Here is a 14,877-nt window from a genome sequence, read left to right on the forward strand (position 1 = left end):
CATCCTCTTTGTAGATGACCCTTTAAAACATACGTTTATAAGCTAACAACTATTAGTGACAACTGATGCTGTTTTACCGCTTCGAGTAAAATGAGATCATTACATTGTATATCTAGTGTGTCTATCCACGGCATTGATCGATTACATAACTTGTTTCCTGGCACATCATTTACTTTCAAACAGATGCTGGGTTAGGAAAGGGTTGACTCAGTCGTTCAAATCTAGAAACCAAGCTAGAAAACTGTCATCTTTTTATGTTTCACCAATATTTGAAATGGATTTGTGAATTGGCGCAAAATGAAAGCAAAGGATACATCAAAGTGAAAGGTTTCCTTCCAGTATGGTGTCATCAAGTGTTGTCAAAATGAATTGTGTTTGTTTGCGACAGAAGTGAAAGAGTGAGTGAGTGAGTTTAGTTTTACGCCGCTTTTAGCAATATTCCAGCAATATCACGGCGGAAATGGGTTTAACACATTGTTCCTAGAAGTGAAAGAAATATGTTCAATGATAATACGAAATGGGTGCTAAGAGCAAAGTGAACTCAACGATTCGGACTGATCATGAGCTTTTAAAATAATTTTGTTACGAAATGATGCGAAATGTGACCCACAACCCACACTCAAAACACTAAACATTGTGACCAAATAACAACTATCACTTAACCAATGATAATACAAATTACAAAAAAACACACTCTCGTAACAACTGTCAAAAAGTGATGAAACCAAGTTTTCTGTGAAAGGTGAGCATATCCTGAGTTGGTCGTCAGACCAGTTAGGCGAACTAGCACTATATTCAAATGTCGCCCGGTGTGCGGTGTCAATTCATTCACATGAAATGGTCCATTGGAAACACTTTGTCTTATGGAAAACAAGTTCAGATGCCTTAATGTTTGGACAGGTGATTCATTCCCATCAGAATCCAATTAGGATCCATTTGAGATCCAATTACTCTCTGGTCCGATGGCAACCACATAAAAACAAACTAAAACCACAAGAGGAACGAGACACGTTTGCGGTCCTGATGTGATGGAGTGGACGTTAGTTTAGAAGTGTAGTGTCCCTCCTCCTTCCCTAAATATCCCCAATAGACGGTCTTCTTAAATTAGCATTACCGATAAATGCAGGTTCCAGACACATTCATAATGTTTGGGTGATACCTCAACTAACTGAATGGCTGCTTCAGTAAGTCTGCGTCGCCTTTGATCTTTGATGTTTAATCTGTCTGAATGCTCGCTCAGCTCTGTTTATCAGAGGGAGAGTGATTTCTGATGAGGTAGCGATTTTAGTGTTGTGATTGGGACTAGGATTACTGGTCGTTGTTCAGCCTCAGGCAGTGATATAGCACAGTAGTTAAAGCTTTCGGTCGTCACGCCAAAGACCCAGTTTCGATTCCCCACATCGGTGTAATGTGTCAAGACCCTTTCTGACGTACTGATGTCTTCATGATATTGCTGCAATATTGCTAAAAGCGGTATGAAACCAATCAGTCACTCATTCACTTTATCGAGCCTCGACTCTATATTGTGTCTTTCCCCTGCATCCAGTATCATTAATACAGCCAAACACTGACCAATTAGTCACTCATTCACTTTATCGAGCCTCGACTCTATATTGTGTCTTTCCCCTGCATCCAGTATCATTAATACAGCCAAACACTGACCAATCAGTCACTCATTCACTTTATCGAGCCTCGACTCTATATTGTGTCTTTCCCCTGCATCCAGTATCATTAATACAGCCAAACACTGACCAATCAGTCACTCATTCACTTTATCGAGCCTCGACTCTATATTGTGTCTTTCCCGTGCATCCAGTATCATTAATACAGCCAAACACTGCTGTACCAGGATTCACAACATTTCTCAATTTGCAGGTGAAGGAATTATGGTTTCCATATTCAGTCAAACAAAGAGAGAAAGTCATCAATATCCCCCGCAATGGCAAAATACTCTTCATGTATATGTCTACTAGTGATTATGTCAAATGTTTCGGAGTGTATATAGCCAAGTGGAAGGAGAGTATTGAAAGGTTTTTAAGTTCTGCTCCGGAAAATAGCACCAAAGTCAAAGTCAAAATGGTTGCCACGGAAACGCAAAAACATATTATTCAGAATTCCAAAACTACCAAAAGGCACCAGTTCACTACAAGACCTATCTATGTACCAGGTTTGGTGCAGAAATAGTGAACGGTTTTTACGTTCTGGTCCGGAAAAGAACACTACCACCAATTTCAGTAGAAGTCAAACTTGTTGCCATGGAAACGCAAAACATATTTTATACAGAAATCCCAAACTACCAAAAGGCACCAGTACATCACAAGATCTATGTATATGCCAAGATTGGGGAAGAAATAGTGAACGATTTTAAAGTTCTGCTCCGGAAAAGACGAATGTGCACGGACGGACGCACGGACAGAGTCCATTTTAATAGCCCCGTGAACGCGTTACGGGATATATAAAGCAGACTTTGTCGAGCCTTGACTCTATATTGTGTGCAAGTTAAATGTTGATATCTAATTTAAGGTTTTCCCATGAATCCAGTTTCATCAATATGCCCAAACACTTTTGCACCTGGATTCACTGCAAGCAACAAAAGTTTGAAGGTGAAGAATTTTGGTTTCCATTTTCAGTTAAAAACAGACGTTTGCACTGCTTATTTTACGGATAAGCAGTGCAAATTGTTCACTCACACAAAGATATGGTGCAGTTATGAAGACACATCAAGCCGCAATAAATACATCGACATAAAACTAGTTTTACTCAAACAACCACAGTTATGTTTTTGTTACCCGGTTTGGGGAAGGGAGCTGAAGTAAAGACAAGCCAGTTATCTTGGAGCAAAATGTAAGTCAGGTTGTGCTGCTTATTATTCTTCGCTATAGTATGACCAGAAATTATTGAGAATTTTAGGAATATGTTTAATTGGATTTCTAGTATAAACAACCTTGACCAGCTATCAAGTGCTTGGTTTCATTCAAGAGAGACAACTCCGTTAATCCTTTTCATTAGTTTGTGAAGAGTTATCCCCCTTTGTTTACTTGCTAGCAGACGACATTTTCCGTGATCCTCAGTATGGATGATTTAGAGAAGAGGAAGTTGATTTTAGAGTATTATAACAAGGACATCAAATCAGCTAAAGTGATTTCAAGTAGAACAGGCATCCCTTTGTCCACTGTTTATCGTGTTTTGAAAAAATATTGCAAATGGATATGGCATTGAGCACCAGGGAGGCGCAGGTAGGCCCAGAAAATTGACAGTCGGTGACAGGAGGCGGCTTGGTATTCTTGTTTCTAAAAACAAAAGAAGGAGTTTAGAAAACGTAAGGCTGGATATGATTGACAGAGGAACTGTGGCTGGCTGTAAGGAGACAATTAGAACTGCTGCATGAAATAGGTTGGCAGAAAAGTCGAGGAATTCCATCACCGATCATGAAACCTGAACCAAAGGAGCGAAGGTTGAACTGGTGCTTACAGCATAGAAATTTAACTGGGACAATGTGATTTTCTCAGATGAAAGTTCTGTGTGGCTGTTTCCTCATACACTGAAATTCTGGACCAAACAAACTGAAAAACCTTTGTATCAGCGCCCAAAGTACAGTCCGACATTTAACGTGTGGGGTGGCATATCTGTGTTAGGGGCAACGCCCCTCTGTGTATTTGAAGGGAATATGAACAGTGAGCGGTACACATATATTCTCGAGGGACATTTACTTCCATCTGCTCACGTCTTCTATGGCAATTTTTGGATTTCCAGCAGGACAACGACCCAAAACATCGTTCAAAGCATTCACAGGCCTGGTTTCGGACCCAAAATATGACATTATTAGATTGGCCAAGCTATAGCCCTGACCTAAAATCCAATAGAAAATGTTTGGGGACTTATGAAGGAATGTGTCAATAAGAAAAATCTGACAAATATTGCTGAAATGAAAGAAGAGGTGGTCCGATATTGGGACAGCATGGGCCACGACTTTCTAACTTCTTTGATCAGTAGTATGCCCCGCCGCATTGAAGCCTGCATTGCTGCCCATGGTGTCTTGACAAAATACTAACTGTTCACCTGTCTTTGAATCTGGAGTTATGTTCTGCTAATATTCACATTAATACGTGAGTAATGAGTGAAAAAGAAATAAAAAATTACAATCTTAAATTCTCAATAATTTCTGGTTGTACTGTATGTAAACGCTTTTACCATAATTGATTCTTTACATGGGACAAATTGAGAACATTGCTCTAAAATTGAACTTATGTTATTTATAATCAAATTTGCAACATGCTGAATTGAAACAGACTTTAGTTCCCTTCCTTCCTTGATCGTTATTCTCTCTATGTGCATAAATAATTGAGTCATTACTTTGGTTTGTTGTTTAAAGATAATCAATTCATATAATCGAAATTTCTGTTTACTTCCGTATATAGTTCTTCCTCACACATACACAACTAAAGTGACAAGTTATATGATAACCACAATATGATGTGCCGAGGGAAAACTCAAAGCGCTTTGAGCATGCATGTACATGGGATGGACTATAGCGCTGTAACAGTACCCGTATGTATAGTGACAATTTAATTGATCCTTGTATTCGGTGTCTATGACACATAGTTTAAGCTAGCATGTTTAGAGTATTTAATTATACTGCATATGTTAGGATTCGCATAGCCAGGCTAAGTAGAATGTCCTTCAAGTCAGACCTTATGTCAGAGCACTGAGATCTTCTTAATCAATGTAACTATGCAAGTTTCTGTTCAAGTAAATGTGAGAAAAGAAAATATTTTGAAAATATGGAAACATCCCCCGTATGTATGATTGGGCCTCACCTAAAGGATCGCCATGAGCTCCACAACAACTAAATGTACTGAGTTAACAATTGGTCTACACGCTACCCTTCACTATATATTTGCCTTGCCTCAATGAACACCAGATCAATATCGCCCAGTATCCTTCATCTACCAATCTATGAATTGCGGGGGATGAATTGCATCGCCGGCACTCTCATTAAATTTGGTGTAGTTATGGGAAGGTCTTGGTAAATGTGCTCCGCCAGGGATTACTCCCTGTGTCTGCACCTAAACGTGTTGGGCATTGTGCTTCAAGAACACAATCAATGAGGAATCGTTGAACCGCCTCCGTTGCATATCCTCTTTGTAACACTTACCCTTATTCTAATATTTCGTACATAACACAATGTGTTCGATATGTTTTTATTTAACCTTGGTATTATAGTTGAATACAAAAATACACAAGAAAAAGAACTAAATAAAAAAATATGAATCCTCTGTAAGGTGTGTCACATGACGAGATATTTTTAAACATTTTGATTTATTCTCGCTCGTGAATAAATCAAAACGTTTAAAATATCTCGTTGGAATAGTTTCCATTTTCAACATCCATGAGTTTTCTGATCTACTTATTACACACAGGACGGGGAAACAGTGTGATCCATGATGACAAATGAAGCAGACGATGCCGGATGTAAACAAAACGAAAGGGAGATAACTCTGCCACGACTACTTTATAGACGAAGTTAACAATTAAAAATATTCAATTGAAAAATAATACTAATCCCCAGGACACCGAAATTGAATTTTAATTATTCACAAACCTTATGTTTTGTTTGGTTGATATTTTTGGTAAAAAACTGCTTGAATGGAGTTATAATATAAATATCGAGGTGGCAACAGAAAGTTGAAAAACGTTGAAAAACCTAGTTTGGTTACACAACACTCAACTTTTAACTGGTTACACAACACCTGTTTCAAATAACGAAAATTGTCTCATAAAGATATTCAGAACACCTGTGTAATATTAAAACCATGTATTTTAAACCATGGTGAAGTGTGATAAATAGTTAAATGCAGGAATTAAGCCAGCACTTCGATTACAAAATTCATAGACAGTATCATACTTAGTGCCTTAGAAATGTTCAAAGGCATTACAATGCCAAATGTAATTATCACGAGGACTGACACTGATGTATCTTTCCACACTAAATGATATATTATATCAGGAATATATAATGCTAAATAGGTCTGTAATTCTAAATATCACACTTTAAAACCGCATAGAGATTCCAGTATGACTATCCTCTATGGTGTTGGCGATTGAAACCATGATCCATGCCAATAGCCAGTCTGGGATAGAATTCTTCACCATTTTCTACAGTAGACCGAGGTATTTATCCAATCTGACAGAATTTCATTGAACAGACATCCCTGTCTAGTATAGTAATGCCCTGAATGACAGATTCTTTGTGCTACTTTTACAATCAAGCAAATCTAACATTAGATTCCGCACGAGTAGGAGGTGAAGAGACGAGGCCAAACTAATGGTAATTTCTTGAATTCTTGATGAGGCTTCATTCTGACAACAACCAATTTCCCTGATATTGACCATATCATGGTGGCCCATCTCACCACCACAGACGCCTGACCTGTAGTTCTCTTCTTTTTTCCACGTTGAATTGACCACAATGCAGTCTCCACCGTGACTATTCATTCATCCTCTTTGGTCCAATAGTTTATCATAGATCATCTTCCTGTAATGCATCTTGTCATTGTTTAATTTACAGACATTCATTTGAAGCTTTGACATTTCTTTCGCCGTAAACATACATTACCAATGTCTTAATGCATATCTGTCAATGCGAACGCACCACCTCCAACAGCTTTTCAGTTTATCAAACCTTCTTCAGAAGGGTAGAAAAGCGCAAAATGTGTCAGGTGAAGCCCGTGAGCGCGACAAAAATGCCCACAGACTATTAATAACAATTTCAACGCTGCACACAACAAAATTCCAACGATATGACAACGTTCTGTAAATAACTGTAATGTACCAAACAATCCAGTGACCAACAGCATGAGCATCCATCTACGCAATTAGGATACGATTTGTGTCAATCAAGTCAGCGAGCTTGACCACCTCATCCCATTAGTCGCCACTTACGACAAGGATGGATTGCTGAAGACCAATTCTAACCCGGGTAAAATCTCCTCGGGTAATCCCAAAAAGAAATTCAGTCCTACAAGACAAGACATTTGTGTGGAAATGTAAGGCGAGTGCACATCACAGTCTTCTGTTATCACCGATTCCAGTCCTTGCGTTAATTTGAATTTCGCTAAAGAAGAAATCTGTTTTTAGAAAACATTGGTAGAACATGTCATTCATTTCTCATGAGTAGGATGACCAGATATTTTACAAGAGACTGGAAGAAAAAGAACATATTGCCGAGCATATTGGCACTATAAAATGTCAGGATGAAGTCTTACAAATGCGAAAATCAATTCTGACATTTCAAACTTGTGTTATTTGCAATCGATTTGAAGTTAACCTTTTTGTGTCTTAGCAAATAACGGAAAGGAGTAGGTGTTTCTGCGTCTCAAGTTGCATATGTTTTACACTGTACTTTCAAAACAAGGTTATGTTTATGTAAGAAAGACAGAGTATACAGTTTTCGTGGATATAAAATTAGTCAGAAAGGTGTTTGCATTGGTCGTCCACAGTATCACCCCTTTGACCTTAACAGCCACTAACTCGATACACCATTGATGACGACGCGACCGCCACCTCTTTAATCTGATTCGACACTATCTCATATCATAGCGGTTGTTTCGAACCATCTATAACTACAATCATTGACTACAAGGTGTTCCAGGGTCCTTTAGGCGGCCGCTTATCACCATTTACAGAACATTGTAAAATCATTGCAACCGACCAATGCATCCTCAACGTCATCAAAGAGGAATACAACCTTCAGTTCACTACGAGTGAGTGAGTGAGTTTAGTTTTACGCGGCACTCAGCAAAATTCCAGCTATATAGCCGCAGTCTGTAAATACTCCAGTCTGGACCAGACAATACAGTGATTAACAGCATGAGCATCGATCTACACAATTGGAAACCGATGACATGTGTCAACCAAGTCACCGAGCCTGACCACCCGATCCCGTTAGTCACCTCTTACAACAAGCATGGGGTACTGAAGATCAATTCTAACCCGGATTTTCCCGGGTACAGCTCGCTAAGAACTACCAACAAAACAACATAGTGACTAAAATCAGTTAGAACAGTTCCTTCTTGTGTTGTCATGGTAGGGCAGGAGGGTGTTTATTATAGACGCAGTCATTATTTATAGAAAAAGGAAAGACAGTGGAGTATATCGTTATGCAGATAAACAGTTATCAAACTAAGACAAGCCCTCATTATTATCAGCATGTTACCTGGAAAACACACTCTGTCGTAACTTTAATCGAAGCAACGAATCGGACAACAAACTAGTGTTGGGAATTGGTTAAAACCTCATAACTCAAGATTGGTTCATTACTACCGATCAATTATCGGAAATAATTGGTTAGCGTCGTTTATGAAATTTGTTAATGCACATAAAAATAAGGAAAAAAACATGTAGTTCTTTCGGGGTTTTTTCGCAAAATTTCACATCACATAAATTTCTTGGAATCTTTAAAATAAATTCAGTCATGACTTGACACGAGCTTGTAGTGCTTACGAAATGGAACAGACAAAACCAACCATGTGAAAAATATTGTTAATGAAAACAAGTGTTCCAGAATTGTTTGTGTTCTATTATGAGAAATTATGATCGTTTGCTTGGTCGTTTAGTCACTACGACCAATCTTCGATTATTTCAATTACTCGGACCACTACTACAACAAACAAATGTTAAATATATGTCTAGGAATACCATAATGTACTATATGTAACTCAGTGAAACATACACATGGGGTCCTTAACAGATTACCATAGCTTTATGATTATGTTTGGTGTTTAACACCACACTCAGCAATCCTCTAGCTATATGGCGGCGGTCTGTAAATACTCGAGTCTGGACCAGACAATCAAGTTATCAACAGAATGTGCATCGATCTACGCAATGGGGATACGATGACATGTGTCAACCAGGTCAGTGAGTCTGACCACACGATCCTGTTAGTCGCCTCTTACGACAAGTATGGGTTACTGAAGATCAGTTATAACCCAGATCTTCACTTGTTTGTCATCAGCACACATCCTCATGATTTGGACAAGGGATCGGCTGAATGCGTTTCTACATGATGGGTTTGAATCCATCTGATCTTGGATCTGGACTCTTACCTTGCTTCTCTCTCTTGAGCTTAACACCGTAGTTCAGCTGAATGGAAATGAATATGCCCTTCTGCCTAAACAGATCTGATCGGAATGGCTTCTAGCTTTGTCATATAAGTCGGCAGCTATTGACAGAAACTGTAAAGTTCACTGGATGTCATCCTCGATAATCGCCAGGGTATACGTTACGATCACTCTCCACTATACCCTGGATGCATCCACGGCTTGACCAAAGCATCCACGGCTTGCTGGCTCTGCATTCTCACAGTAGCCAATCAGCTAAGCCGTCGTTACATCCGAGCTTGCCAGTGTCAACAAAGATAGCGGTCACAGTCGCAAAGGTTTGTTCGCAGTACAACTCAGATTTTTGGAGAAATAAAACAGACAAATTGACATATCTGAAACTTTCAAAAAATATATTAAAAAAACCTTCCACATCTTTCAGAGTACCCTCTGCATCAATTGTGTTGCCAAGTTTAAACGGTTAGATAATTTAAGAAGCGAAAGTGAGTTGTAATTGGTTTGCTCAACTTCCCAGCGTAGACACCTGATTGGATTAAACGCCAGCCAAGGGAGTTAATAAAATCGTCGGACCAAGCCGTGGATGCATCCAGGGTATAGTGGAGATTGATCGTAACGTATACCCTGGAGATTATCGAGGATGACTGGATGTAGGTTGTCCGCGTTATGTCTTATAACTTGATATGTACACACAATTTATTGCTGATGCTTAATTCGGAACCAATGTCCTCATGTAGCACATTGTCTGTAGGAGGAGCCCACCTGATGCCGATCGTTTGTTTACAGAGTGTGATCTGGATTATTGCATGTCACAAAAGGCGCAAATCTTTCAACACAAAATGGCGTTTTCGGACTCTAATCCATATGACTTTGCATTATGCATATGACAGCACTACAGTTACCCTCCCTGTGCTTCTGAAAATGAAAACATGATTAATAACCTTAGTATGTCATCCCAGCTTTAATGCGCAGCTCTTTCAACACAGTGATGGCGTTTTTGGTCAAGACTTTAATCCTCAAGACTTTATGTGATAAAAGTAAAAACACCCATGCTTCTAAAAAGAAAAACATGATTAAAAACCCAAGCTCTTGGCAACAGTTCCTGTAATCGTCATGGATGGTTGGTTGTCATTTCACAATTCATTAAAGGTGGCAAGTATGGCACAGTTGCCAAATCCGCCGTACTTCGACTTGGCCACACCAGAAACCTGTGATCGTGGGTTCGAATCCTGTTTAACCCCGATTACGTTTCTAACACAACATCGTGGGTGTCCCCAAAGTGTCTGAGACATGTATTAGTACGAGTTTCCTCTCAACTTATTTGTCTAGGGATCCGATGGTTCTATCTGTGTTATTGCCGTTACAAACATAACAAACTCTCAATATCTATGTCACTTATATAGAGTCTAAAATAGAATTGCAGCCCAAATTCATACTCCTACAATCGTGGAAAATAACTAAGCTATGAAACTGCTGACATGTCAAGAAATGATGGCAAACTGATAGCATTCTCCAAACCTTCAAAAAAATATAACACATTTTACAAGGTTTTATGACAAGCAAAGGCGATGTTGTCTGTTACATCTGAAAACACAAGGACCTGTTTCCATTCTTAAAGACGATACGTCTTACATGTCCCAAGCACTGATTGATTGCCTTGATGCTTTTTTCTGGCAAAATGTCGACCATTAAACAGAGATTTATGTTGGCTTTGCAAAGAGCTGAATCAGATGTATTTTTCAACGTTATAAACGTCGTTTTATCGTTCTGTTCGGTTTCAGATCGATTTGTTAATTGATCAAAATGAAAGCACTGGATAAATCAAAATCCACTTGTTCTTGCACTCACGTTTCAATATGTGATTTCAATATGGTTTTCTCTCCTTTGAGGTTTCAATGCGAATTTGTCCTTGGGGAACCAGCTTAAATCAGAATGCGTTCTAAACAAGACGTGTTTTCTCTGTATGATTAATGATCTGTGCTTTAAACAAACGATAAATGTGAACGTTCCGTGTGGTATTCTTTAGCACAATATATCTGCTTTTTGGTTTCACAGAAAGTATACATCTCTATAAACCACGTAATAAATCTGAAGCATCCTTGTAAAATGTAGACACAAGCTCCATCGTACATTGGACAAGCCAATTCTTGAACATGAAATGGATGACTCTCTCTTGTCCTTTATTCTAATATATCCTTGATCTCTGTTCATTACTTGCTTCTGTATGTGATAATCGCTATCATACTCCAAGAATGCATCTACAACGAACCTGTGACCTGTCTCTGTAATTGTTTGATCGGCATTCAAGAAGTTCGTGAGTTGATAATAAAGCATACAACTTTATGGACAACAAATTTTGTTTATTGCATAGAGCGACGTTTCGGTGTAAATTCTCACGCCGTTTTCAAGCTAGAAGCGCGAAACGTTGTAATAAGCAAGAAGTTGTTATGTATAAAGTTGTTTAAGACTGTCTATGTTGTTGTTAGAATTTCTTAACAGTTGTCCATATTTTATTTTGAAATATAGTTGCAAGCAACGATACGGGCTCCTTGGCTTTAGTTCTATCTATTGTATTTGAGGGCTAGAAATCATCGTCCAAAACGGAGCCAGAACACGTTTTTGACAGGCGAGCGGATCTTCCAAATACAGCCGGGGTCGCGGGGGTGATGTACCTTTTAAGACGTTCTGGAGAAGAAATAGTTCTGTATCTCAGTTGTTCTTGGATCTACGGTCAAAACAATTAGTGTTCTGGAATCACCAAGACTTCATCTACCATACTGGCACTTTTTGTGCAGAATTTGCACAATGGTTACTGGACATCAGTTATGGAAAGTTTGGAATGTCTGGAGCTGATGGTTCGTGCTCAGGGCATTTTGGGAGCAAACTACTCAGAAAACTGCTGAAAAACATGGCCAAAAACTAAAAACAAAAATAACTGCCAAACGGTACATCTTAGCGACTTGACCCGACCAGGCACAATTGCTGCGAATTCGATTGTGCATCTGTACAAGAGATTTGGAAGTGTTGGAACAATTAGTTCTTGAGATATTTGCTGTCAAACTTTGAAATTTTGGAATTAATTTTGAATTATCTCCTATTTGCTATTGGGCCTGGAGCCTGGAGACTTTTAAGGGGAATATCTTCACCTCGGTGGGCATCTGTGTGATTTTTGTAAGCGATTCGGAGCATTGGTTTAGGAGGTATGTTTGGTACAAAAATAGGCGGAATAATAAATAACAATAATAATAATCCGAACGATTACAATAGGTCTCCTGCCTAGAGACAAGGAGCCCTAACAAGTGCTCGTTGATTGACCGTGTATCTGTACCTGAACACAAATAACCCAAAATACCTCACCCATTGACTTGATATTGATGATGTGTCTTATTTTGTCCATTCGGTATATTCTGCAACTCAGTTTATGGCTCTTGACAGGCACAACAAACTGAAGGTACTGAGGTAGCAAATCCGCTATTCACTACCCTGATCAGTTGTTTACTGACTTATTGACCATCATTTCTACACAAGATATATTTTATCTGAGTTTCCCATAAACAATTTCGGATGCAATACATCGCCAATATACTCGCCATGTGTGGAGAATGTAAACCATTCATTACTCTCCGGGAGTTTGGTTAAGCCAGACGTCAGTTTCATGATGAAGGCGTCTGATTCTGGTCCGAATATCCCTGTCTATACTGATGTGTTACATGTATTGTGTGCCAATGAACAGTCACATGAACTTCGTCGTGAACGTTTCAATTTCAAACTAGCCAGCGTGTTCATGTTACTGTTTCCTGTTGGTTTAACCGATGTAAAAGTGATCATACCTATGCTAATTAATATACCCATGAAATATGTACTGTAATTGGATATGTAACTGTAAATATTACTGTAACTGCATCTAGAAGTTTATTTAATATTTAAATCATTCATACTGTCAAGTCTTGATTCCCAAGCTGAAACCTAACACGTTAACCAGGAATCATTCCGAAGAAGAACTAGGTGTGACACCAAACAACCAACCAAAAATTCTGACATAATTGACAATTGCATTCTAAAATTAACTGAGATCACAAATCAATACGAATCACTATAAATGGGAGGTGAGGTGAGGTGAGGTGAAATTGGGTTTAACGTCGTGCTTGAGAATATTCGCTCATATGACGACGTGCATGCGTGTGTATGTGTATGTGCGGCTGTTTGTACTAGCCCAGACTGAAGCTGGTTTTATAGTGCTAGCCCACTGAGATACCATGCCGCAATGAAGCATGAATACCCCACTCAGAAACATTATACTGACTCCAAGCCGACCAGTTCTTGTTGTACCCATTAATGCCGAGCGCCAGACAGGGACATACAAGTACCATATTTTAACGTCTTTTGGTATGACGCGGCCGGGGATCGAACCCGCGACCTTCCGCTCCACTATAAATGTATCACTATAGCAGTATAAAATAAAGTTGCAGCACAAATTCAAAAGTAATATAAAACAGGAGCAGTGATTATAGCAATATAGTCTCAGCACCAGTAATCAAACTTGGAAATATGGCCCAGGCAGGGTTTTAGGACAATTACACACAATATTGGTCTTCTTGTAACTTGAGATGCGAGCTAAAAGTTAGCTCCCCTTATAAACCAAAGAAAAATTACAAGGTCTTTAAACACTGTTCCCAGCGTCACTGGAGATACCTATAGGATTGTAGTACATTCCAGAACTCGACCCAAATTACCTCCAATCTATCACCATGGAGATGTTTAATAAGCATCGTATCAATAATTGTAGATTAGAAAAGTCAGTTGTAATTATCACAGTGGCACTTGTGTAACGGTACCTAGGTATTTTATGCAAGATTGAAAGATATGATTTGTATATCACGTTGAAGTGTTATGAATATTTCAATGAGAGTATAAATCGCACCCTTTAATTAGTATAGTAATATAAACAAATGATGGAGTCATGTCTATGACGTTGAACTCATGTTAAAGTCTTGCACATTCATCCGCGGAGGTAATGACCATAAACTGAACAGAGATACCAGTGAGAGTACACGTATGCCTTGATATAAGCCCAAACTAATATTCTATGAGGGTTAGAATCGCATAGCAATGATATTTTCTCAATTGGACAGAAATTGTCCCTGAACAGACATCAATAATAGTAATGCCATGAATGTATGGTGGAAGATATCGGTTTTTCTGCGCAACTTATACAATCAAGGAATGTTAACATTAGTTTCCGCTCAAGAAGTACCTCAAGAGATGAGACCCAAATAATGGTATTTTCTTAATGTCTGGACGAGGCATCAGTCTAGCAGCAACCAATTTCCCTCGTATTGACCATTTCATGGTGACCCATCTCACCACCACAGACACCTGATCTTGGTTTCCCGCTGTTCCAATAGTTTAAGCATCGATCATCTTCCTGGATGTAGGTGTCATTCTCACACTGATGGACAAAGAGGGAGTGAGAGCTTGTCTATTCCTGTTTCCTGGGACCTTGCGTCGACACTCACTCTGCTAGCTTAAAGTACTTTGGACCAGGGTCATGACTGCGAACAAGCTCAAGGTAACACAGGGCATACGTATTTATCACATCAGTTGGATGGTTGATTGCTTTGTTTAACGACACACTTAGCAATATTCCAGCTATATGGCGGCGGTCTGTAAATAATCGAGTCTGGACCAGACAATCCAGTCATCAACAGCATGAGCATCAATCTACGCAAGTGGGATACGATGACATGTGCCAACCAAG

The 14,877-nt window shown here is 39.0% G+C and overlaps 1 long non-coding RNA gene across 1 annotated transcript; it reads right to left on the reverse strand.

Moving 5' to 3' along the window:
- Positions 1 to 612: 612 nt before the first annotated feature.
- Positions 613 to 10,331, reverse strand: LOC124273101. The gene is made up of 3 exons (XR_006897551.1): positions 10,321 to 10,331; positions 9,294 to 9,299; positions 613 to 695 (listed from the first exon to the last, which is right to left on the reverse strand). It is a non-coding gene; the product is annotated as an uncharacterized LOC124273101 (long non-coding RNA).
- Between the last annotated feature and the right edge of the window lie 4,546 nt (positions 10,332 to 14,877).

The sequence above is a fragment of the Haliotis rubra genome, unplaced genomic scaffold (assembly GCF_003918875.1).
Source record: "Haliotis rubra isolate DU_JTF1 unplaced genomic scaffold, ASM391887v1 Scf1760, whole genome shotgun sequence".
In the NCBI taxonomy this organism is placed as follows: Eukaryota; Metazoa; Mollusca; class Gastropoda; order Lepetellida; family Haliotidae; genus Haliotis; species Haliotis rubra.